Below are 9760 nucleotides of genomic sequence, written 5' to 3'. Positions count from 1 at the left end.
GCAGTCCCAGCTACTCGGGAGGCTGAGGCAGGAGAATGGCGTAAACCCAGGAGGCGGAACTTGCAGTGAGCTGAGATCTGGCCACTGCACTCCAGCCTGGGAGACAGAGCGAGACTCCGTCTCAAAAAAAAAAAAAGACAGTGGGTTCCAGCAGAAACACTGGTTGGCAATGGCTGCATTTCCCATTCTGCCATCTCAGTACCTGATTTGTGGACGTGGGAGTGGGGAGGATCGGGGACTGTGGTGGAGGCATGGCCTTGCCCTAGAAAGCTTTGACCTTCCATCTCTCACAGTGATTGTTTCCTCAAGTCCATGAATCTTTACCAATGGTTTTATGAATTCCTGATTCCTTATGTTAACATCTCTTTTGGCTTGAAACACCTGAGGTAGATTCTCCTTGCACGAACCCTGACAGGTACACAGTGCAAAATGCAGCAATGGGGCAAACAGGCGCTGGCACGTCTGTCCAAACGAACACTGGAGGAGAGAGAGAGAGAGCCCTTTCAAGGCTGAAAGAGGACAGTCTGACAGTCTAAGACATATTAAGGGATAAAAATCAAGGTGCAGAAGAGTGTGTGTGGCATGCTGTGATTTGTAGGGGGATAGAAGTTAGAAAGTTTGGTGGGGCGTGGTGACTTACCCTTGTAATCCCAGCACTTTCAGAGGCTGAGGTGGGTGGATCACCTGAGGTCAGGAGCTTGAGACCAGCCTGGCCAACATGGTGAAACCCCATCTCTACTAAAAAAAAATACAAAAATTAGCCAGGCATGGTGGCCTGCACCTACCTACTCTCTCGGGAGGCTGAGGCAGGAGAATCGTTTGAACCCGGAAGGCAGAAGTTGCAGCAAGCCGAGATTGCACCATTGCACTCTAGCCTAAGTAACAGAGCGAGACTCCATCTCAAAAAAAAAAAAAAGAAGAAAGTGTGTATATGTATATGCATGTATTTGCTTTCATGTCCATAAAATATACTTGGAAACATACTTTTTTCTTTTTTTTTTTGAGACAGAGTCTTATTGTGTTGTCCAGGCTGGAGTGCAGTGGTGCGATCTCTGCTCACTGCAACCTCCGTCTCTGGGTTTAAGCAATTCTCCTACCTCAGCCTCCCGAGTAGCTGGGATTACAGGTGCCCGCCACCACGCCCAGCTAATTTTTGCATTTTTTTTTTTTTTAGTAGAGACGGGGTTTCACCACGTTGGCCAGGCTGACCTCAGGTGATCTGCCTGCCTCGGCCTCCCAAAGTGCTGGGATTACAGGCATGAGCCACCGCACCCAGCCTGGAAACATACATTTTTAAAAACGATTTGTGAGCCAGGTGCAGTGGCTCATGTCTGTAATTCCAGCAATTCTTGAGGCTGAGGCAGGAGGATGTCTTGAGGCCAGAAGTTCAAGGATGGCCTGGGCAATATAGTGAGACCCTCATCTCTATAAAAAATAAGAAAATTAGCTGGGTGTGCTGGTGTGTGCCTGTGATCCCAGTTACTTCAGAGGCTGAGGCAAGAGGATTGCTTGAGCCCAGGAGGTGGAGGCTGCAGTAAGCCGTGATTGTGCCACTGCACTCCAGCCTAAGCAACAGAACGAGACCCTGTCTCAAAAAGTACAAAATAAAGGCTGGGCGCGGTGGCTCAGGCCTATAATCCCAGCACTTTGGGAGGCCAAGGTGGGCAGGTCACTTGAGGTCAGGAGTTTGAGATTAGCCTGGCCAACGTGGTGAAACCCCATCTCTACTAAAACTACAAAAATTAGCCGGGCCTGGTGGCACATGCCTGTGATCCCAGCTACTTGGGAGACTGAGGCAGGAGACTCGCTTGAACCACGGAGGTAAATGTTACAGTGAGCCAAGATCGTGCCACTGCATTCCAGCCTGGGTAACAGAGCAAGACTCTGTCTCAAATAAATAAATAGATAAATAAATAAATAAATAAATATAGATAAAAAATAAAAAGAAGGCAGCTCTCTCCAAGTCAAGAAGAGAACCTTCATGGGGAACTGAGTCAGCCACAACCTTGACCTTGAACTTCCCAGCCTCCAGAATGGTGAGAAATAAATGTCTGTTGTTTCAGCGCCCCGTGTGGAATTTTGCTCTGGCAGCCCACGCTAAGACACTCTCCCTCCACCTTCAAAGTCAGCAGGCAGGGATCTCTCGGACCTCCTTCTTAGAAGGACCCCTGTGATTACATTTAGGGCCCACCCAGATGATCCAGGATAATCTCCCATCTCAAGAGCCTTCCCTTCATCACATTTGCAAAGTCCCTTTTGCCATATAAGGTGACACAGTCACAGGTTCCAGGAATCGGGACATGGGCCCCTTTGGGGGCCCATCATTCAGCCGACCACAAAGACAGACATTTCTCAGTACACTCCTTTCACGATTGAAATTTGAACTATATGAATGTATTACCCATCTAAAAATACAATGTCGATCAAACAAAGGAGACTGGAGGTGAGAACAGAGGTACCCAGGACAGGGAGAGGAAGCTCAGGGGTCATTCTCCGCCCTGGGCCTCAGTCCTCTCCTCTCTAAGGGAGGGAGTAAGAACCATGACTCCTGGGTCCGGAGGACTTTGAGCCTCAAGCTTCCGCACTGAGGTGGGTGGTGATGTTTCCTGCCTGCCAGGGCTGCTGCAGGGATTAAACCCTGCAACAAGAAGCATCCCAAATCCTCCCAGGCAATAACCGCTGGTCATGGAAAAGCTGGTAACAGAAGCCATTCTTAAGTCAGCTGCTCTACTCTCCCCAGCATGGAGAGAAAGCTGTCCCTCAGGCCGGACACAGTGGCTCACACTCATGCTGTAATTCCAGCACTGTGGGAGGTCAAGGTAGGAGGATCGCTTGATTCCAGGAGTTCGAGGCCAGCCTAGGCGACGCAGTGAGACCCTGTCTCTAAAAAATACGTTGGGTGTGGTGGCTCATGCTTGTAATCCCAGCACTTTCGGAGGCCAAGGCAGGTGGATCACTTGAAGTCAGGAGTTCAAGACCAGCCTGGCTCACATGGTGAAACCCCATCTCTACTAAAAATACAATAATTAGCTGGGCATGGTGATGGGTGCCTGTAATCTCAGCTACTCAGGAGGCTGAGGCAGGAAAATTGTTTGAACCCGGGAGGCAGAGGTTGCAGTGAGCCAAGATGGTGCCATTGCACTCCAACCTGGACGACAAGAGCGAAATTCAGTCTCAAAAAAAAGAAAGAAAGAAAAGGAAAGGAAAAAGGGAAGGGAAGGGAAGGGAAGAGAAGGGAGGGCAGGGGAGGGGAGGGCAGCGGAGGGAAGGGAAGGGAAGGGAGGGCAGGGGAGGGGAGGGGAGCGGAGGGAAGGGAAGGGAAGGGAAGGAAACAGAGAGGAGAGGAGAGGAGAGAGTAGAGGAAAGGAAAAAAGATGAGCCAGGCATGGTGACGTGCACCTTTAGTCCCAGCTACTTGGAAAGCTGAGATGGGAGGATCACTTGAGCCCTGGAGTTCCAACGAGCAGTGAGGTGTGATTGTGCCACTGCACTCTGGCCTGGATGACAGAGTAAGACCTTATCTCTGGGGGGAAAAAAAAAAAAAAAGCAGCAGCAAGCTGTTCCTCTGCCCATGTCCTATTTTCTACAGAGGCCCTGTGCCTTCACATGGCCCCTTCCAGGAAGGACTGGCCTGGGAGTGAGTTAGGCACCAGTATAGGTGCTGGCCACACCTGGGACTCTTCTCAGCACAGTGACTGACAACAGCATCCTGGAGTCAGATGGAACTGGACTGGAATCCCATTCTGTCCCCAGGCTGCCATCCAGTGCTGTTGCCTGCTAAGCACCCCCTTTCTCTTCTCTTTGTAGAAGCATCTTGGATTCTACCCCTTCATCACTCTTGCTGCATGTGGCTCAGTGATGGGCCTGGCCTGCTCAGGACTGGTCAAACAGAACATGCACACCCTAGTTGGTCCAGACAGGGACAAGACCCAACCATGCCAAGGCCATCCAGCCCCGGCCTTTTCCTGGAGCTGGCTGTAGCCATTTCTGCTACCGCTAGAGACAGTCTGCCTGAGGGCGAGGTTATGGCAGAGGAAAGCCGACCTGGGAGATGGAGAGGGACAGTTTCCAGGTGACATCACTGGTGAACCTAGATCCAACTGTGCCTGAGGCCCAGCTCTAAGCCTTTGTGTTTCTGCATGGGAGCCAGTAATACAACCTCCTGCTAATTGCTTCGGGCCGTTTACACTGGCTTCAAAAAATCCTGGCTGACAGCTATGAGCTGAACTTGGACACTTCACTTGTGTGTTCTGTGCCTCAGAAGGAATATTCAATGGAAATAATAATATCTATTCATAGGGCTGTTGTGATTCTGAAATAAGATAATGAAAGTCCCTAATTAGGCTGGGCCTGGTGGCACTCACCTGTAATCCCAGCTACTAGGGAGGCTGAGGCTGGAGAATCACTTGAACCCAGGAGTTCAAGACCAGCCAGGGCAACATAATGGAACTGCATCTCAATTTTTTCAAGTACCTAATTTGGTGTTTGGCACACAGTAAGCTCAATTGTGGTACCAGAGTTATTATTTTGTAGGAATTGGGTTAGAATCATGTTAATCAACACACATGCATGATTCAAATGGGACTACTCCATCTCAACTGGAAAAAAAAAAAAAAAGCCTAATTGTTGAGAAACCAGTCTTAGCTCTGACTGCTGTAGAAAACTGGATGGAGGCCGGGCGCAGTGGCTCACGCCTGTAATCCCAGCTCTTTGGGAAGCCGAGGCGGGCAGATTACGAGCTCTGGAGATCGAGACCATGGTAAAACCCTGTCTCTACTAAAAAAAAAATACAAAAAATTAGCCGGGCGTGGCGGCGGGCACCTGTAGTCCCAGCTACTCGGAAGGCTGAGGCAGGAGAATGGCGTGAACCCGGGAGGTGGAGTTTGCAGTGAGCCGAGATTGCACCACTGCCCTCCAGCCTGGGCGACAGAGCAAGACTCCGTCTCAAAAAAAAAAAAAGAAAACTGGATGGAGATCAGGAAACCCATGTCATGGGGCACCAGTCATGAGGCAGAGACCCTCTCCCTCTTTTGAGCCAGCAAGGTTCTGACCAAAGAAAACGCCCATCAGTAACTGTGGACGTACCTTAAAATGACTGCAAGCAGTCACCCTTGGGTAAGCTCCTCTGGGCGTGAAGGCAAAGCCTGGGAGCTTCTTCTAGCCAATAGAACATGGCAAAGATGATGATGTCACTCCCATGATTACATTACATTAGAAAAGACTCCAACTTAGCTGACTGGACTGAGATCCTCCTCGTTGACTCGGAGGAGAAGGCAGTCACCATGCCCAGCTAATTTTTATATTTTTAGTAGGGACAGGGTTTCACCATGTTGGCCAGGGTGGTCTTAATCTCTTGACCTCGTGATCCACCCACCTTGACCTCCCAAAGTGCTGGGATTACAAGCGTGAGGCACCGCACCCGGCCTGGCAAAATACTTTAGACTGGGTAATTTACAAACAACAGAAATTCTTCGCTCACAGTGCTGGAGGCTGCAAAGTCCACCATCAAGGCACTGGCTGATCTGGTGTCTGGCGAGGACCCATTCCTTACAAACGACACCTTCTTGCTCTGTCCTCAGGTGGTGGAAGGGGAAACACGCTCCCTCAAGCCTCTTTTATAAGGGCATGAATCCCATTTGTGAGGGTGAAGCCCTCTTGATTTAATCAGCCCCCGAAGGCTCCACCTGTTACTACTATCCCATAGGGCATTAGGTTCCAACACATGAATCTGTGGGACACCAGCACTCAGACCATAGCAGTCACAAGCCGTGATGAAGGCGGCAAGACTCAGCCCCAGGGCCGAGGCCTGTGCTCTCCTGTGAACTCCAGCTCCTGGCATGGAACCTGGACTGTCCAGGTGCTTCATTGTTTGTTGAATGAATAAACAAGTGTGTGGATTTGGGGCGGTGTGATTGCGACATCAAGACTCAACTCAAGGCCAGACACAGTGGCTCACGCCTGTAATCCCAGCACGTTTGGAGGCCGAGAGGGGCGGGTTGCTTGAGATCAGGAGTTCGAGACCAGCCTGGACAACATGGTGAAACCCAAATATTAGTCAGATGTGGTGGCAGGTGCCTGTAATCCCAGCTACTCGAGAGACTGAGGCAGGAGAATCGCTTGAATCAGGGAAGCGGAGGTTGCAGTGAGCCGAGATTGCGCCACTGCACTCCAGCCTGGGTGACAGAGTGAGACTGTCTCAAAGAAAGAGACCACCCAAGAAGCCAGAGGGAGCCCCAGAGGGAGGTTTCAATGCCAGCAGAGGTGGGGTGGCGGAGGGCAGTGCTTGGGCGGTGCAGCTTGCTGGGTGCCAAGAAGACCTTCCAGGCCCAGCTCAGAGCCCACCTTCTCCTCCAGGTGGTAGCTGCTCTTCACCTCTCCCTTTTCTGTATCACTTGAATATTTTAATGCCTGGGGGAGGTTTTGTGCTTTCCAAGGAAGACTTAGTGACTTGAATCTGAATTGAGTCAAGGCTGGCCACGGTGGCTCATACCTGTAATCCCAGCACTTTGGGAGGCCGAGGTGGGAAGATCGCTGGAGCCCAGGAGTTTGAGACCAGTCTGGACAACATAGTAAGACCCTGTCTACAAAAAAAAAAAAAAAAAGAAAGAAAGAAAATTAACTGGGTGTGGTGGTGCGTGCCTGTAGTCTCAGCTACTTGGGAGACGGAGGTGTGAGGCCTGCTTGAGCCCAGGAGTTTGAGATTAGCCTGGGCAATTTAGTGAGACCTCTCACCAAGCCATGTCACTAAAATTTTTTTAAAAAAATTAGTCAGGCCTGGTGGCATGCAACTGGAGTCTAAGCACTTTGAGAGGCTGAGGGAGGAGGATTGCCTGAGCCTGGGAGGTTGAGGCTGCAGTGAGCCATGATTGCACCACTGCACTCCAGCCTGGGGGACAGGGTCTAGTCTCAAAAAAAAAAAAAAAAGAGTTAATATATCAAGTTGTAAAAGTTGTCAATATTTAAACCTAGCTTTTCTTAGACCTTGCATTCCAAAATCCACCAAGTTTTAGCATTCTCTTTATAAATCTAATTTTAATATGAAAACACATTCACTTTCACTTCGGCTATGCTCAGTTAACTCATACATTTAACACACAGATTACTTCTTATGCATTTAAGCACACTGACCTTCTTAAATAACACAAGGGTTTCGGGAGCACTGATCTAAAATCATGCCTTCGATGCTGCCGGAGTCTCTGAAGCATCTGGCCAGGTCGCCTACAAATTAGCACGTGAATTCTTCCAGAACACGAAGGCAGCTCCTGTAAATTGAAGAAATCAGACTCAGGTTCCCCTCATCGTCTCAAACACCATCAAAACAACAATGGAGACACAGCGGCATTCACTTGGCGGATGGTTGCAACGTTACGGAAAAGCAACCACTCACCAGGCCTTTATTGGATTTCTTGCAAACTACCATACTCTCTCCACCCAGGGGTCACCAGCCAGGGCTGCTACGCACCTAAGATTGCGGGGAGGATGTTGGCCTGGGATTCCTGGCCAGGATGCAGCACTAGCCTCAGTTCTGGGATATTCTCCCTGCTTTAAGAAGGGAGGCCCCTTCCTGTGGTCAGTGGGCATGGCCCGTGAGCAGAAGCCCAGGCTTGTGGCCAGGGTAGGATCAACACACATTTCCCCCCCTTCACCGCCGTGTCACATGACCCCAGGCATTGCAGCCGCCAGGGTCTGGGGTCCTCACTCTCGCTTTCCCAGCTGCATCCCGCCAGCAACCACAATTGGCCTTGGCGTGTAGTCTTCGTCCAGACTGCAGCTGCCCCCCTACGGTATTCCGGGGAGTCTGCCCTGCTCTTCATGGTCACATCTCCACCTGCCTCACTCACCACAATCCAGGGTCATTTATTGGGGTCATTTATTGGCCCTCCAGGCATGTCCTAGGGACCTCTCAAGCCCTCCCTTGAAACACTTAACCCATCGGGTTAGAGCCAAGCAGGAGGAGCTTGTGTGAATTTGAAGACACTCTGGACGAGGGATTCCAGAAATAAGCATAAAAGAGCAGGCCTGAAGGCCAGGATTTGGAGTGCCATTTTCCTGGGAAGTGATAGCCCAGAATACCAAGGGTCAGGACTTGGGGCACACTGAGTTTGAGAATGACTGGCCCTTGGGGGCACTGCTCCATCAGAAACACACTCAACCAGCCAGGCCCTCCTGCACGGAGAGGGGCTCTGTCCTCTGCAGACTCTCCCTCATGGTCACAAGACACCCTTGGGCAGGCCCAGGCTGTGTGCCTCTAGGTCCCAATGCAACAGAAAGGGAACTATTTGGCCGGGTGTAGTGGCTCACACCTGTAATCACAGCGCCTTGGTAGGCCTAGGTGGGTGGATCACCTGGGGTCAGGAGTTCAAGACCAGCCTGGCCAACATGGTGAAACCCCATCTCTACTAAAAATACAAAACTTAGCTGGGCGTGATGGCGTGCGCCTGTAATTGCAGTTACTCGAGAGGCTGAGGCAGGAGAATCACTGGAATCCAGGAGGCAGAGGTTGCAGTGAGCCAAGGTCATGCCACTGCACTCCAGCCTGGGCGACAGAGCAAGACTCCATCTCAAAAATAATAAATAAATAAATAAATAAATAAATAAATAAATACAGAACTACTTGCAGATAAAGCAATTGAGACCTATTTATGGGGCCATCTGACCTGGGTCGGGACATGTATCCTATATCATTATAACCAAGGGGATGAGGGAGTCAGATTGGCTTAGACCAATAAAGGCTCATCCCTGGGGTAAAGTGGATGGTGGAGAAGAAAGTGACAAAAGTCCACTAGAAGAGGTGACCTGAATGAGCCTCAAAGTCTATAATAAGAAGCCTGGGGGACGGGGCCAGGCACGGTGGCTCATGCCTGAAATCCCAGTATTTTGTGAGGCCAAAGTGGGTGATCACTTAAGCCCAGGAGTTCGAGATCAGCCTCAGCAATACGGCAAAACTTCATCTCTACACAAAATACAAGCCAGGCATGGTGGCGCACACCTGTGGTCCCAGTTTAGTTGGGAGGTTGAGGCAGGAGGATCGCCTGAGCCCAGGAGGTTGAGAATGCACTGAGCTGTGATCATGCCACTGCACTCCAGCCTGAGCAACAGAGTCAGACCTTGTCTCAAAAACAAAAACAAAAAGGCAGCCTGGAGGACAGCTGCAGCAGCGCCGTGCATCTGTATCATGGATGTTTAATGACCGATTGTTGAGGAAGGAAGGAAGGAAGCCGGACACAGAGAGGCAGGTATCCAGCTCTCACTTCTGGGACCTTGGTGGAGGTGGGCACAGAGCCCAGGGCACCAGGCCAAATCAGGGGCAGGTCCAGCTAGGAGGGTCCCTTCTGAGAGCAGCAGTCTCCTCCCTGGGCACAAGAAGCCTGGTCAGAAACAGAGACTGAAGCAGGAGGTGAGTCCATGTGAGGCCGTGGCTTGGACACCAACCTGAGAAGTTGGAGATGCGGAGTGAGGCCCCCTGGAGAGGGCAGATGAGGAGGGCGGACTAGGGCTGATCTTGGGAGCTCTTGCCCCCATGTCCCTTTGACATTCACCGTGGCAAACTTTGCAGGCCTGGAGGAGAGTTCTCGAAACACAGCGAGCATGGCCTGAGGGAAATAGCCGGACAGGGCTGCAGGCGGGTGGATCCAAGGTGGATGAGAACAGCCCCTGTTGCATCCTATGCTTAGATCTCAGGGCACTCTTGGACAGTCTGTAACTGGCAACAGTGTCGCCACACCCAGGGAAAGCTGAGTGGGACCCAGGGTGGACCTTG

The sequence above is a fragment of the Chlorocebus sabaeus genome, chromosome 16, assembly GCF_047675955.1.
Source record: "Chlorocebus sabaeus isolate Y175 chromosome 16, mChlSab1.0.hap1, whole genome shotgun sequence".
NCBI lineage: Eukaryota > Metazoa > Chordata > Mammalia > Primates > Cercopithecidae > Chlorocebus > Chlorocebus sabaeus.
This window is presented reverse-complemented; position numbering follows the sequence as displayed.